Source organism: Petaurus breviceps, unplaced genomic scaffold (genome assembly GCF_028583685.1).
Source record: "Petaurus breviceps papuanus isolate PSGF00001 unplaced genomic scaffold, PetGlider_PUasm1.0 90881, whole genome shotgun sequence".
Lineage (NCBI taxonomy): Eukaryota > Metazoa > Chordata > Mammalia > Diprotodontia > Petauridae > Petaurus > Petaurus breviceps.
In genome coordinates, this window is record NW_027187369.1 from 6,800,949 (window position 1) to 6,816,924 (window position 15,976).

The 15,976-nt window shown below is 50.1% G+C and overlaps 1 protein-coding gene across 3 annotated transcripts in view; it reads right to left on the reverse strand.

Annotated features, from left to right (window-relative positions):
• Nucleotides 1-15,976, reverse strand: part of ELF4 (E74 like ETS transcription factor 4) — a 60,513-nt gene that overhangs the window by 22,169 nt on the left and 22,368 nt on the right. Inside the window, exon 1 of one of the 3 annotated variants that reach the window (XM_069074058.1) lies at nt 5,138-5,290. The exons of 1 other annotated variant lie outside the window; for it this stretch is intronic. The gene's annotated coding sequence lies outside the window, so the exon portion shown is untranslated. Of the gene's footprint in view, nt 1-4,222; nt 4,556-5,137; nt 5,291-15,976 lie in introns of those variants that run through there. One more of the 3 variants, XM_069074057.1, reaches the window with a different exon arrangement.

Genomic DNA, 15,976 nt, shown 5'->3' on the forward strand with positions numbered 1-15,976 from the left:
GGATTTAGTGTTGAGAAGGACCTTAGAGATGACCCAGTCCTCATTTTACAGATGAGGAAACGGAGACCAAGGGAGGGGGAGGGACATGCTCAAGGAGTAAGATCACAGGACCTGGGTTCAAATCTTGGCTTTGCTAATTCCCAAAGGTCTTCTGACCTTGAGCAAGTTACTCCTTTCTGGGTCTCAGTTTCCCTGCTGGTAAAATGAGAGGGTTGGATCAGGGGTGGGGAATCTTCCACCTGGAGGCCACATGTGGCCTCAAGGTGGAAGGTTCCCCACCCTGGCCTAATCAATTTCTAAGGTACCTCTTACCTCTAAAGCTTTTTTACCTTTCTTTCCCAAGTCCAAGCTAGGTGTCCTATCAGGGCTTCTTAAACTCTGCCCCTTCATCTTTTCTTTCTTTTTTTTTTTGGAGGGGAAGGCAGGGCAATTAGGGTTAAGTGACTTGCCCAGGATCACATGGCTAGTTTTGTGGTGTCTGAGGCTGGATTTGAACTCCAGTCCTCCTGACTCCAGAGCCCTTGCTCTATTCATTTTGACACCTAGCCGCCCCACCCCCTTCATCATTTCTTAAAGCCATATGAGATGGAGACCCACAGTTTAAGAAGAGGAGAAGGCATTGGGCCAGGTCTCAGGAAGACTTGAGTTCAAATCCAGCTGTGACCTTCAGCAAGTCACTTTACCTCATTCTGCCTTAGTTTCCTGATGTGTAAAATAGGTATCATAATAGCATCTGGAACACAGTAAGTGCTTAATAAATGGTCAGAATTTATTAGCTGCTGACCACTCCAGCCCCTTCCCAACTAATTAGAAAAAAGGTTTTATCTCCCCCTCACCACCACCCACTGGCCATTCAGCCAGCGCCCTTCCCTCTCAGCCAATCCAGAATGCTGTATCCTTTCTGTCAGGTGGCTTAGCAGAGACCTCCTACTCCTAAATGGGCCTTCCCTGTGGCCATGTTCTTTGTGGCAGTCTGGGTCATCCTGTGGATGAGTGATGAGAGTCTGGTTGCCAACTCTGTGCCAGGAGGTGTGTGGTGTGTGGTGTATGGGGACTGTTAGCTCATGCATGTATTTGTGCCTGCCCTGCCCGCTTACATATAAAAGTGTATGTGTGTGCAACTCTGGGAGACCATAGGCAGAAAGCCCCCTTCCCCCTCCCATACACCAGGAGAGTCAAGTGGTCTGTTCCTCCCCTTCCAGTCCAGCCCAATCTGCCCTCCCAAAGGAGTCTGAGAAGCCTGCCAGAAGGGGACTGCAACTCCAGAAGGCAGTGATTTCTTTTTTGCCTGGTATTCTTGCATCCTGAGCCCTGGGCCATTCAGTAGTGAGCACTCCCTAAATATGGGCTAAACTGAATTGAATGGGTGGGGGGAAGTGCTATCAGTTCAATTCACCATACATGTATTAATCACTTACTACATGCATGGGGGGCTGCCCTTCCCTCAAGGAGCTGCCATTCTACTGAGAAGACACAAACGAAATATAGCTACATTCATACCAAGTATATTACCAAGTAATACAAAGCAATTCCGAGAGAGAGAGAGAGAAAGAGAAAGAGAAAGAGAGGGAGAGAGAGAGAGAGAGAGAGAGAGAGAGAGAGCCAACACAGGGTCAAGGAAAAGGCCTCGATGGAAGAGACAGCTCCTGATTTGAGAGAAGTTTGAGATACTGGCAAGTGAATGTGAGAAAAATTTAGTTCCAGGCAGGGGGGACCAAGGGGCAGAGGATGGCATGTTGGGGATGGAGCTTGATGAGGGCTCCATGAGGGTGATGGGGGCTCAGGAAGGGGATCTTCGAGGGTCATGAGGGCTCTTCAAGAAGCAAAGACGATGGGGATCATTCGGTGATGGGATGGGATGGGATGGGATGGGCTGATCGAGGGTGATGGAGGGCTAAAAGCAAGGACGATGGGGAACGGATCAGTGAGGGGATGGGGGAAGTTAGGGATGGCATGGGAGGGACTTCGGGAGCCAATAGAGAGTGGGGGTTCTGGGGAAGGATGGGAGGACTCCGGAAGAGGATGGAAGGTAGATGAGGTTTTCAATGAGGGCAATTTGGGGGCTAAGGGAAGGGACAGGGGACACAATAAAGGAATAGGGGACTCGGTGAGAGGATAGGGAGGGCTATGAGTGGTTGCAGACTCAATCAGGAAGTGGCTGACTCGGTGAGATGGGGAGGGTCAGGGAGGAGGTGAATGAGGAATGGAAGTCTCCAAGAGATGAGGAAGTAGAAGATTCAATGAAGGAGGTGGGGGCCATGTTGAGGTGATTCAGGGGTTCCTTGAGGGTGCTGGGTTCAGTTCGAGGAAGGGGGAATCAATGAGATCCAGGTACTCAATGAGAGGAGGGGGGTGCTCAGGAGGCCGGATAGAGGCTCAGAGTTATCGAAAGCCCTTCCTTAGCCCAGCCCTGTGATGGGCTACAGCCAGCTGCCAGTTAAAAACCAGCTCTGTCATGCTGGGCCCCCGTTTTCAGAGGCAAGCTCAAAGGCTTGATAGCTGAGCTGGTGATGGGGGGCGCGTGCAGGGGTTCAGGCCACCGAGATGGCCACCGCTGCAAGAACCTCCCCCTTCCCTCGGCCGATCCCACCACCCCTGCTGGGCACAGTGCGGGCAGCGCGGGCCCCGTGCTGTGCGGGCAACCTAAGCCGACTCAGGCACCACCGGGGAGGAGAGAAGCCTGGAGCACACTCGAGGGGGGAAAGAGGAGCCAATGGGCTCCCTCCTCTCTATCGTAAGCATCTTGAAGCACTTTGCAAACTCTGAGAACCTCGCGCCTCCCCGCGCTGCTCGTGCCGGAGCCGGTGCCGGTGTCGCCGCCGCCGCCGCTGCCGGTGGTGCCGCCGCCGCTGCTGGGGCTCCGCGACCGGCGGGCGGGCTCTGGGGTGGGTGGGGCGCCTTGGCCGGGAGCCCGCCCCGAGCGACGGCGGCCACGACCGGCACCAGCGCGCGGCCCGGGCCCGGGCGTCCGCCCCAGACACGCCCCCGGCCCGGGCCCCGCCCCCCGGAGGAGAACGTTCCGACCCTGTAGGCCGCCGCCAGCCAGGCTGCCAGCGTCCCCGGCTCGGGCTCGGGTGTCCGCAGGTGTCTGAGGAGTGCGGACAGAAGGGGGAGGGCCCTAGAGGAGGGAGAAGAGGGGCTCTCATTTGCATGCGGACTCTGCCCCCTCCCCGCCTCCTGAGCTCAGAGCACCGCAGCCCCTCCCCCCCGCCCCCCAGGAAACCGCCGCCGGGGGCCCGGAGGCCGGTGGGGGGGGGGGGGTGCCGCACCGGCGGGAAGGAGGGGGGGAGGGGCCACAGGCCTTCAGCCCTGGGAACCCCAGGGCCCGCGGGCGGGGCCTCAGTCCTCACCTCTGCTTCCCGGCGGGGCTGAGCTCAGCCCTGGGAACCTTTTCCCCCTTTTCCCCTACTCCTGGGACTACGCGGCCCCAACCCCGGTCCGAGCGTCCCCACCGGAGAGGATGGGCAAGCGGCCTGTGGTCCGGCGCGGGTATGGAGCACAGGATGGCTTGGGGTGCTCTGCGCGGGGGTGGGGGCGCGGGAAGCAGCCTCACTATTGCCAAGACGCACAGCGGTTTGGATGCAGCAGCAGCCAGTCTCGGCCTCCCCCCTCCGCTCAGGATCTCCCCAGCTCAGTGCCAGATCCTGGTCCCCTGTGGGTGGGTAGGTAGTTGAGTGACTGAGTGAGTGACTGAGTCAGTGAGCGAGTGAGTCACGGAGTGCGTTGGTGACAATTCCCTCAGCTGACCCAGTGGAGCTTACACACGTTGCTAGTACCAAACGGCCCCCTCATGTGAACCGACAGGGCCAGAGGCCAGATAGACAGAAAGGTGGGCCTGCCAAGTCTGTTTCCCTCCTAGCTCCCTCTTACCCCCTTTCACTGGTCCCTTCATGCCCATCACTCAGACCACTGAGGAACACCACACACACGCTCACACTCACAGACACACACACAGACATAGACACACAGAGACACAGACACACACACACACAAACACACCCCTTCCGTGAAGCCTGGCAGGAATACTCAGGATTTTCCAGTTGGAAGGAACCTGTTGTCAGCCAAGTAGTCCAACATTTCCTCCTTCCTATTTTACAGAGGAAGAAACTAAAGAGGGAAAGGGGCTCGCCCAAGGCCAGAAAAAAGAAGTCTTAACTTCACCCCAACAGCCTCCCCTCACCCCCAACCACTGCCCATAAAAAGTGCCCCCCAGAACACTTACCCTGTACCTCTATACAGATGAACCACTAGCCAACAACTTCCATCAACTAGCAGCTACAACACACCCTAGGCTCGTGATCAATGAACTCCGATATTGACGTTTTACCAGACTGCCGGACAGGGCGAGGGGTGTGGTCCCTGGCCACGGAGCTCAGCCCAGCAGATCGGAGCCAGCAAACAGGTTGTCGCAGGGAACAAACACACAACCTTGGGCTCTCTTCTCTCTCCCCAATCCTGAGCTCCAACTCCAGTGTGCAGAATTCTCCTTCCCTTGCCAGTGCTCGCTCGCTCGCTCTCTCTCTCTCTCTCTCTCTCTCTCTCTCTCCCCCTCTCTCCCCCCTCTCTCCCCCCCTCCCCTCTCTCCTCTCTCTCTGTCTCTCTTTCTCTGTCTCTCTCTGTCTCTGTCTCTGTCTCTGTCTCTGTCTCTCTCTCTCACACACACACACACACACACACACACACACACACACGGGGGCTGGGACCCAAAGCTGATTTTTTTTTTAAATAAAGCTCCTCCTTCATGTTCCTTTCTGCCACCCCCATCATTTGAGATGAAATCAGGAAGAGAGAGAGGCAAAGATAGAGACAGTGGGAGCTGGGCCGCCTGGGGTCTCTATGTGCTTATTTACATGAAAGCCCTGTTTCCTTCCTTGTCCTCCAGGCCCTAGCATATTCCAGCTTTGGTTTTAACATAGCTCTGACTAAACTCAGTACATGGTTCCAGGGCCTGCCTTGGGCCCTGGCCCTCACCTGAAATTTCTGGGGAAATTCCAAGGTCCCTAATATTGCCCATAGGTTCTTTGAGGTGGGGGAAGGGCAGGGATCGTCCTGAGGCTTCTCGGAGGATCCAAAATGACACGTGGAATGGGCCTTGGCTTTGGCATTGAGAGCCCTTCACATTCTGGGTTAAGCCTACCTCTCCAGACTCTTCCACATTAACTCCGGTCCTTCATGTATTCTGCCTGCTAGCCGATGTGGCCTATTGGTAAAGCACTCTTTTACAGCATTCCTCCTCCCGCCTCCCAGATTTTCCACAAGCATCTGGGTTCCTGGAATTCACTCCCTCCTCACCTGGGCCCCAGAATCCAGAGTTTGCTTCAAGGCGGAGCCACTTTTTATCTGAAACCTGATGCCATTAATTATTTATGAATGCTCTTCCCTTCTATTTTTTTCTGTAATCATTTATCAGTTTAAATGTGGGATACCCCACAGAATGCAAGCTCCAGGAGGCCAGGATTTCTTCATTTTGGTCTTTTTAGCCCTACTGCTCAGCACATACACACTCAATACAAGTACCAGATGCATTGAATTAAACTATGTTCCCATCCAGGCTCCCAATAACACCACTGTGTGAACAAGTCATTATCTCTGGGCTTTCATTTTCTCTTTTGTGAAATTCATGGGGGGTGGAGGTGGGGAATGACTGAGTGGGGCTGGGCTTAAGGGTCAACCCCATATGCATTGGGGGAAGTGACTAGGAGCAGTGGCCCTTCTCCAGTCCCCACCCCTGAGGTTGGGAAGGTCTTCTGGACCAGTTCCTTCCTCCCCTACCCCCAGGCAAGATTAGAAGAGGGGAAGTTGTGGGCAAGAACTGAGCAGATCCAATGAGCTTTACCTTGTATAGTTCTGGAGTTTCGAGTTTAAGGGTATGGCTAGAGGCCTTTGAAGGTCCCCTCCAGGGTTCTATGATTGTGTTAAGACCATGCATCGTGGGCATATGTGGCTCTAGGAAGACACCAGACTTGGAAAGTGGGGAAAGCCCCAGATTTGGTGCCAACAAATCCCTGTTTTTCTACTTTATAGATTTTGTAATTCTGAGAAAGTCCCTGCCTGTCCCTGGGCCTCAGTTTCCTCCTCTGAAAACAAGGGGTTTGGCTTCTAAGGAACCTTCCAGCCAGCTTTGAACCCAAGTGTCACAGGCTGCCAGGTCTGGAGTTAGGAAGACCTGAGTTCTGATATTTACTAGCAGTGTGACCCTGGACAAGTTACTTACCTTCTGTCTGCCTCAGTTTCCTCATCTGCAAAATGAGCTGGAGAGGGAAATGGCAGACTACTACAAGTATCTTTGTCAAGAAAACCCCAAAAGGGGTCATGAAGAGTCAGACAGCAAGAGGAATTGTTAAAAGGCTGGAGTTGGAAGCTGCAGCTTCAAATCCCAGCTCTGCTAGCCTACTGACCTTAGCAAAGCTCCTTCCCCACTCTGGGACTCAGTTTTTTCCTCTGAAAATGAGAAGGGCTCGGGCAGGGGGTAGACCCGGTATCTTTTAAGGTCTAGTGCCTATGGGCAGCTGAATCTCAAGGCTATTCTGGAGCTAACCCTTAGGGTCATGATCAGCAAGCAAGAAAATCCATGGCATCTGTTCTTCCTAGCCTTCTATCTTCTTGCCCTCAGGGGCCTGCTTTCCACAGCTGATCTGGTTAGAGCTCCTGATCCTAGTCCAGAACCACAAGGACTTTAGAAAGCATGTAATCAACTCCCCAGCAGTGTTATAGATAGGGAAACTGAGACCCAGAGGGATCACACAGTCTGTTTGTGGCAGCACTAGAATTAGTCTCCAGACTCTTATCAGTAGCTAATTGAGGCCCAGCAGTAGTGACCCATCCACCCTCGAGGCAGGAGACTTGTGTTCACCCTCTGTGATCCGAGGCCACCAGGTCCTCCTCCAGAAAATGAGGTGTGTGGGGACACAGGTGCTCTATGGGTCAGAGGACTGGAATCAGTGTCCAGCCTCTGACGATTACTAGCTGGGTGACCCTGCAAGGCACTTCATCTCATTAGGCCTCAGTTTCCTCACCTGTAAAATGAGAAAGGGTTGGAAAGCCTCTAAGGTCACTTCCAACTCCAAATCTCTGAGAGCCTAATTTGGTAGAAAGAATAGTGAAGGTTTGAGTCCAACTTCCTAACAGGGTGACAAAAGACTCCTCCTATCCCTAGGCCTCAGTTTCCTCTCTAGTACAATGAGGGGGGGTGCACCTTCCCAACTCTGCCATTTTCCTCCATGCTGTGCTCACTAAGGTCTCCTCCAGCTCTGCCAGAGTCTGTGCTAAGATTCTTCCAGGCTGGAATTTGGTGAAAGTGTTAAGTGAGGATCACTGGGTGTCACCCAGAGAGCCTTGGCCTCTCCTGCATCCCAGAAATCTTCAATGGCTCCGGGTTGACTCTAGGAGACTTAATTCTCAAACTACCTAGTGGGGGAGGGTCCCAGGTTGCAACAGTTGTGAGCGCCTGGGGCCCTGGCAGGAGGGATTGGGTGGGGTGCAGTTGTCAGGAGAGATCTCCCCAGCCCCCAGCTCCTCTCCCTCCCTGTAACACCCTTGGGGTTGTGGTTATGTGGCAACATTGATGCAGAAGGGCCATGAAGGAAGGGGCGGTACTGACAGTGATGGGAAAAAGAGTCCTCCCCAGACTGTCTACTGAAAGCACCCAGAAAGCAGCCCCTGATCCAGCCAATGCCCACCCAGCCTGCCATGAGCTGCTCCTTAACACCCTGCTGACCACAGCTGATCAGAGAGCTGTAGAGTTAGGGTACCAATTACCCCCATTTTACAGATAAGTAAGCTAGGGTCCAGGGAGGGAAAGGGACTTGTCCCAGCTCAGCATCACTAAGGGTCAAAGCTGACTCAAGGAAGGGGAGAGAGAAGCTGGGGTCTTTAATCAGACCCAGTCTGAGCTAGAATGAGCCTCAGGGCAGGTCCACCCCCTTCATTTTTCAGAGGAGGAGACTGAGGCCCCAAGGGAGGAAATGGCTTGTCCTATTGTTAGTGCTGCCCCTTCAGCCCCCACCCCCATCTCCTACAGCTGGTAGGGAAGTGGAAAGATGATGGGCCTGGACTCAGGAAAACCCGAGTTCAAATTTTAACTGTATGACCTTGGGCAAGTTACTTCACCTCCATCTGCCTCAGTTTCCTTAACTGTAAAATGGAGATAATAACAGCATCTACTTTCCAGGGGGGTTGTGAGGATCAAATGAGGTCTTTGTGAAGTGCTTAGAGCAGTTTCTGGCTTAATAAATGTTTCTTTCCTGCACGCTAATTACGAACATTGAATCCTAGCTTTGTTGTGGTATCTAATCCAATCCTCTCATTTGACAGAGGGGGAAACTGAGACCTAGGGCAGGGAAGTGACTTGCCCAAGGTCACAGAGGCAGTGAGAGACAAGGAGGAGCATTTATATTTATTTTATATTCATTCTATATTTACTTTATCAGTGTCTATATGGTTTCCACCTGTGTGTAGAGGGTGGGCAGAGTTCTAGCCGTCTGGACCCAGCTTTATGTCAGTCTGTGGTTTCCCCACTCAATAGAATAGCAATTTCTTGAGGGCAGGACCTGTTCTTTTTTATCTTTGCAGCACCAAGTGATGGGCCTAGCACCCAAGGAGCTTGAGAAATTGAATTCTGTGAGATAAGACCTAAGTAGCAGTACCTGAATTTGAATACAGGTCCTTGGGCTGCACAGACAGGGCTCTTGCAGGTAAGTTGGGATGCATCCTGCTATATTTCAAAATCTGGAGATCTATTAAGTCAGGGAGGTCCCACTAATGATGGAGTTCCCATGCTGGGGAAGGGATCCTAACTTTGGGACTGGGCCCACCCAGAACTCACAGGGTGCCGGGGTGGGGGTGGGGCAGGAAAAGTGTTCATGGATGCAGGCACAGCTGGCCAGGCCTCGAGGCTTGGATATTAGGGGAATCCCTAATATCCTTTAGGGGTCCCAGGCCAAGGGAAGAGAAGGGTTTGCCACAGACCAAGTCAATTCATTAGGTTTGTTTAAGGAGATGGGGTAATGTGTGACCGTGACCCAACAGGATATTAAGTCAGATTCCCTTTTAGTGAAGGGCCACTTTGTTAAAGAGAGACCAACACTATCTCCGCCTTCCAGCCCCTCCCAACCAGCCTCCTAGAAACTGGTGTGTTCACTCTGGGCTCCGTTCTTCAATTAACTCTTTCTCCATCCTCCCCCTGGGCCCCTCCCTCCCTGTCTGTACTTTCCTGAAAGCTCCTCCCTGCACAATGTGTATGGCTTCCTTGAACACTCCCCCTACCCCCCACTCTAGTTCTTCCCTGCCCAGACAGGTCCTCCCCTGCTTCCCCCCCCCCCCAAAGCCCCTCTTAGAAAGGTAGGGCAGGGCCCCCACCTCCTTCAGCCTCCCTGGGCCTGCACTTGCAGGCCTCAAGCCTGCTTGTTCACTGCACTCTTGCCTGCTCCCCCAGAGGAAAGGGGCCACTTCCTGCTCTTGGCCTTTCAGAAGTTCCCCCTTGTGGTGACTGTCCCCCCTCCAGGTCAGAGAGAGCTGACAGGGGTGGGGCTTCTGGAGCTGGGCCCTCCCAAGTGAACCTCCTCAGGGTTAGCAGAGGGAAAGGGACTTGACCATGGTCACACAGTTAATGTGTGTGTGCAACTGTGTGAGTGTGTGTGTGTATGTGAGAGAGAATGTGTGAGTTTGTGTCCGTGTGAGAGACTGTGTGAGTGTGTGTATGTATGTGAGAGAGAATGTATGTGTGTATATATGAGACAGAATGTGTGTGTGAGAGAAAGACAGTGTGTGAGTGTGTATGTGAAAAAGAATGTGTATGTGTGAGAGTGTTTGAGAGACTGTGAGTGTGTGTGTGTGAAGTGCAGGAAAGGAAAGGTCCTGACTCCCTGGGTCTCGCACCCCCTTAGTCCATCCTCAGGTTCTCAGGCCCCTCTTGTCAGTCTTGCCTCCTCTCTGTTACTGGGAAAGGGAGGGGTGCAGATGAAGTGCTTAATCTATGTGTAATGCATTCAGTTGTGTTGTCTAGGCCTCTCTCATTAACACAAGTAGAATCTGATTCAGATGGGCTCAGCGTGTTCCCTTCGAAGGCACAGGCCTAGTTAGATGGAGACCAGGAAAATGGCAGTGGTGGGAGCAGGGGGAGGACCCAAGAATCTGAGGTTCCAACGAGGGCATTTTCTGAGTGGTAAAGCCTCAGAGGCTAGGCAGTACAGGGGAGAGGACACTGGGGAGTCGGTGAGGCTGACCTCAAATTCAAGATGAGCCATTTAAGAGCTTCATGGCTGTGGGCAAGTTCTTTCACCTTTCTGTGTTTCAGCCTCTTCATTCATAAGATGGAGGACTTGGCCTCAATGGCCTCTAAAGCCCCTTCTAGCTCTAAATTTATGACCCTACAGTCCTATGAATCAGTCATCCTGCAGCTGCCAAATTGGCAGGGAGCCCCTGGGGCTCTGGCAACACTTCCCAAGGACCCTGGACTCCCCTGGAAGGCACTGGGGTATGTGTATGTGTGTGACTAGGAGCATCTTTGGGTGGCTGTAAGCCTGGGGGAGTGGGGAGAAGACCGGTAGTAGTCATGTAGGTAGAAACCTCTTCTCCCAAAGTAAAGAGCTAGACCCTTCCAAGAAGCAGCAGCTGCCTGTCCTCCAAGGAATAATGTTCCCGATTCCCAGGTGTAGGTGGCAGTTCAGTCAGTAATGGTCAGAGAAGGGAAGGAGTGGCTCCTTGATGAGGGCCTATTTATCAATATGAGAACAATAGAGAGGTCTGCCCTCTTCCTGGGGCCTGTACCCAAGAGGTGATAGATGGAGGAACTTTTCCAAATTTGTCAGGCCTTCTGAGACTTGTCAAATCTGATGACTCGAACCCATTTCTGGTGATTTATGTGGGCACAAATGATCCTGCCAGGAGGAAGCTAGAAAATATTGCTGTGGATGAAGTTGACTCGGGCAAGGAGTAACTGAAGTCCTACAGGGCATGGGTAGTGTTTTCATCATTGCTGCTGATGGAAGGAAAGGGCTTTGGAAGAGAAAGGCAGATTTGGGAAAGGAACTGTTGTTTAAGAACCTGGTATGTGTGAATGGACTTCTGTATTTGAAATTACTTCAAATACAGTGGAAGAATGCTGGATTCTTGGCAAGGGATAATGACTGACAAAGTATGCGCACATATACATGCATAGGTGCATACAAACACATATATGTGCATATATATATATATATGTATAGTGTCTTGAAAATCTCACCCGAAGGGATTTAAGGTGAATAAGGAAAGGAGAAAACTGCCTCTGTATCTACCAAGAGAGATAGCAAGAAAGAAAGGATCTATAGTGTAGGAAGGGGAATGGCAGTGGAGACACAGGGGAGTGCACAGGAAAGAAAAGCCAAGGAAGGAGCCAGTAATAAACCTACAGTCTCAGATGTCTAGTGATACCAATGCACAATGTGTAACAAGGTGTTCAGCTATCTTAAGGCTAGGTCTTGGGGACAGCTAGGTGGATAGAGTACTAGGTCTGGTGTCAGGAAGACCTGAGTTCAAATCCTTCCTCAAGCAAGCTCTGTCTGCCTCAGTTTCCTCATCTGTAAAATGGGGATAATAAGAGCACCTACCTCCCAGGGTTGTGAGGATCAAGTGAGTATAATTCTAAAGTGATTTGCATAGGGCCTCCTGTTTGCCTTGGTTTCCTCATCTGTAAAATAAGCTGGAGAAAGAAATGGCAAACCACTCCAGTATCTCTAGTATCTTTGTCAAGAAAACCCCAAATGGGGTCACAAAGAATCAGACATGACTGAAATGACTCATGAGGAAATCCAAGGCTGGGATACATGTGAAAAAACATGCTGGAGAGATATGAATGAAGATACACGTAGACAGAAACAGACATTGTCACAGAATTCCAGGGTTGGAAGGAACCTCAGGGGGCATTTAGAATTAGAAGGGACTTAAGAGACTTGTCTTGTTCAACCTCCTCATTTTATAGGGGAAACTGAGGCCTAGGGAGTTGAAGTAACTTGCCTAGAGTCACCTAGGTGGTAATAATCAGAAGCAGGATTTGAACCCTGGTCCCATGACTCTAGGATGAATGCTCTTTCCCCTGTACCATGGTGGGTGCTTCTCATACTAGCATACCTGATCATCTTGCTTTTGCCTCTAGCAAATAGGGACTTGGAACTATTTCCTGAGACAGCCCTTTGCAGATGCTAAGGGTTAGGGCCTAATTCTCCCTCTCTATACCCCCCCCCCCCACCATTTTGTTCCTGGTTATGCCCTCTGGGGCCAAGGAGAACAAGTCTGATCCCTCTTCCATATGACAGGCCTTCTAATATTTAAAGATCGTTCCTGTGGCTCCCTCCCCATGCTTTGTTCTCTCCAGAGTAAAAACCCCCAACTCCTCCTCACCCAAAATGGTCTCAGAGCACTTTAAAATCCTGCTTATTCTCCTCTATAAAATCATCAGCATCCTCCCTAAGCTACAGCTTCCAGAGCTGACTATGACACTCGAGCTATGAGGGCAGAGGACAACTGGTCAGTGACCTCCTTCTACTCAGTCTTCCCCTCTTCGTGGAGGCCAAGATCGACTTAGCTCTCTGGGCTGCTGTAGCACTCCTGTGCCACACGTGCACACACTTAAGTTGGGTAGGCAAAACCCCAAAGCTCTTTTTCAAATGCCTAGTCACATAACTTCCCTCTCCCACGTTAAAAATAGATGAGTCCGGAAATCCTAAGTTCAAATCCTGCCTCAGACACTTACTAGCTGTGTGACCCTAAACAAGTTATTGAACCTCTCTTTGCCTCAGTTTCCTCCTCTGTAAAATGAGCTGGAGAAGGAAATGGCAAACCACTCCAGTATCTTTGCCAAGAAAACCCCAAATGGAATCACAAGAGTCAGACATGACTGAAATAGCAGCAAGTTTTTCTGAACTGTTCTCTCTCTCTTTTGTTCTTTGTTATCCAGGAAGGGAGAGGAGGAACATATTGGGAAATAAAGGTGATAGAAAGGGAAGAGATGTCAATAAAAATTCAAACTTGAAAAAAAGGCACTGATAGGGGCGGCTAGGTGGCACAGTGAGTAAGAGCACCGGCCCCAGAGTCGGGAGGACCCAGGATCGGTTTCGGCCTCAGATACTTAACACCCCCCCCACACACACAAAAACTGGCCCTGTAACCTTGGGCAAGTTAAGTAACCCCAATTGCTTTTTTAAAAAAGGCACTGATAAAACTTTTTTCAAGTAGCATAGTACTAGCACAGATCCCTGGGGCACTCCACTAGAGACCTCCTTCCAAGGTGATATTGTGCCACTGACATCCCAATCCACCCAACTGTACTGTCATCTAGTCCACATTTCTTCATTTTGTCCACCAAAATAGCCTAAGAGACTTTGTCCAATGCTGTACTAAAATCTAGGTAAATTATTCCTACACTGTTACCCTCATCTACCAGTCTAACTAGTAACCCTGTCCAAAAAAGGCAATAAAGTTAGTCTGGCCTGCCATGCTCCTCATGAAGCCATGGCTGGCTCTTTGGGATCACTGATTCCTCTTCTAGATTTTCATTCACCATCCCATTAGTAATATGATTAAGAACTGGAATTCTAAATCTTTCTGTATGTGTTATGGCCCCTTTGGCCATCAGACTGGTGAAACCTATGAACTCCTTCTTAGCGTAATGGTTTTAAATGCATAAAATACAAGGGATCACAAAGGAAGTCAATTCTATTGAAATGTAGTGATCAAAATATTTTTTACAAAAATATATTCATGGAGCCCAGGCTAAGAACTCTTGTTCTAGAGTTTGTCAAGGAATCATACAGTTTTTGAGTTGGAAGGGACCTCAGAGGCCATCTAGCTCAGTCAATCCACCAAAGGAATCTCCACTACAATATACTGGGACAAGTGATCAGTCAATCTTGTTAGCCTAGAGGTTGCAGCCTCTATTCTCTTCCATTTGGTGAAAACAGGAACAATATTTCAGGAGGGATCAGTTGTTGTTTAGTCACGTCTAACTCTTCATGACCCCATTCGGGGTTTTCTTGGCAGATTCCAACCTAGATCTCAAATATGCAAAGTTCTGTATGGATTGTGAACTCTCCAGGTTCCACATGCAGGTTCATTTCTCTTGTTATAAACCTAATTTTCACACAAGTTTCGTTAAGTTGTGATTGTTTGTTGACAATCCTCAGATTCTTTTTTGACAAGGGTCCCCTGGCTTCCAGAGAGTTTCCCCAATCCCAGCTTGGGATTCAGAGCAGCTCTATCATGGTCCATGGCCCACAAACACACTTACTTGAACTGGAACACAATGTAAAATGGCAGACCTTCCAAAACTGGAAGGTTTGCCATTTCCTTCTCCAGATTATTTGACAGATGAGGAAACTGATGCAAGCAGGGTTAAGTGACTTACCCAGGGTCACAGAGCTAGTAAGTGTCTGAGGTCAAATTTGAACTCAGGAATATGAGTCTTCCTGACTCCAGGCCTGGTACTCTATCCATTGCAGTGCCACCTAGCTATACTAAGGATAGCAACCTGCTAAAGAGTATCCAGAGGACAAGAGCCAGAAATCCTCTACAACATCCCCTACGAGGCCTCTGCTTGGAGACCACCAGTAACATGGAACTCAGTACTTTATGAGGAAGACTAGTCTCCTTTGGGATAATTCCAGTGGAATCATAGATCTAAATTCTGGAGGCTTTTGTCTTCCTGAAAGAACAGACATTCATTCTTTGATTTAAAGGTGGTATAACCCTCATTGTTCTTAGGCAATACCATCTGCCAAGTGAGGAAAATGGGCACAATTCTTCCACACTGTTTCAGACGCCTAGTAGGTGCTACATAAATTCATGTTGAATTAAATTGAATTGAATGACAGATGCCAAAAAAAGTCCTGGGGGCCACATTAGCCAGGTGTGCACCTGGGCTCATGCCAGCCCCTCCCCCAAGTTTGCAGTGCAACCTCCAAGCAAACATTTAGTGATGGAACCCAGTTTAAATCCAGGTGACAAATGTTTGGAAAAGAGCTCCAGCCCCAGGGAGTGGGTGCGGGGTGGGGGTGGGGGTATCCAAGAGATCAGATGGAGTTGGGGGAAAACCTAAAGAACTCTGGCACTGGCCTAAGCTGGGGTTATAGAGAGGGTGTGGATGCTGTGGCCATGGGCCAAATGCCGGGAGTTTTTCAGATGTGGGCAGGGATTTCTTTGGAAGCCCTAGCCAGCTCAACAAAAATAACTTGACAATATCCCTCCATCCCCCTTGTGCCACCCCCCTCCCTACATTGTCTACATTGTCCCCCCAGCTTTCTTCCTTTGGTCCAGTCTCCAAGAAAGAGGTAATCTTTCTCTGGGCCTGAGGTCTGTACATTTGGCTTTTCAAACTAGATATTTTGATAACCGGTTTCCAATATAATTGGTTTCCTTTGGAATGTTATGTTATTTTATTTTAGAAGCTTAAAAACATATTCTGAGAAGTGGTCCACACCTTCCCCAGACTGCCAGGGGGGTCCAGGACATAAAAGAACAGTCGAGGATCCTTGTGATCACAGGGTATGAGCTAGTGGCTTCCCCTTTGAGTCCCCCCTGAGCTTGGGGACAAAGTGAACAATACAAAAACCATAAACGGAGGAAAGTACAGGCCTAACAATCATAACTTTCGGCGTGAGTGGATTAAAACCATCCAATAAAGGGAGGTTGTCATAGTAAATGAGAGAACAAAAGCCAACAGCCTGTTAAACTGGAGAAAAGCATCTGTAAAGTAGACAAACACAGTGAAGAAGAGAGATCAGAACCAAGATCACTGTGCAGCAGGTGGATTCATGTTTGTTTCTCTTGTGAATTACGGTTTATAGAGCATTTTCCTTAGTCAACTCTGTATCAGGAGGACAAAGATTCATCTTTCGATGATGGGGAAACGAAGGGATTAGGGATTGGAAATTTTTATCAGGGAAGGACCGAAGAGGCCATCCAATTCAACCCCCTCATATGACAGAGGATGAAACTAAGGTAAACC